The sequence below is a fragment of the Bison bison genome, unplaced genomic scaffold, assembly GCF_000754665.1.
Source record: "Bison bison bison isolate TAMUID 2011002044 unplaced genomic scaffold, Bison_UMD1.0 scf7180017864492, whole genome shotgun sequence".
Classification (NCBI taxonomy): domain Eukaryota; kingdom Metazoa; phylum Chordata; class Mammalia; order Artiodactyla; family Bovidae; genus Bison; species Bison bison.
In genome coordinates this window covers 6,526,774-6,527,375 of record NW_011495051.1, presented here as the reverse complement: position 1 = coordinate 6,527,375, position 602 = coordinate 6,526,774, and positions in this window count along the sequence as shown.

Below are 602 nucleotides of genomic sequence, written 5' to 3'. Positions count from 1 at the left end.
TAAATATATTTGCAGATATACCCAGTAACAGCCACTCAAACACACTCACAGCTACAAGCCGTCACACTCTATAAATACACATACTCAATTTTTCACTTATCCTCCTTCATTGACATTCATCACACTCTGATACATAATACATGTGCATTTAAATGCTCACAAATAGGCACACTCACAAGCACAATGACAAAACACACTCCTGTTTTCTAAGGACACAGGCACCTACACAATATAGATCCTTGAAAACACAACACTCATGAAAATCAAGGACACACACAATCGCTGTCACACACTCACACAGATACGCACATGCAGACACCCTCAAAGACACTCGTGCACCACCCAAACACTTGCAGAGACCATACACTCGTGCGAACACAGACACCCGTTCTTGGACGCTCCCAAGACACAATGAGAAACAGGTGCACCCACGCGCGCGCTGCCTCCGGGGCCAGGAATGACAAGCTCACATTCTCATCTAAGGAAACAACACTTGTGCCTGCACCCACACCCGCAAGCCGAGGGTCCCTCATCCTCCCCCGTGCGCGCACACAGACAAGCGCGCGCGGGCGCGCGCACACACACACACACACACAGGGCCG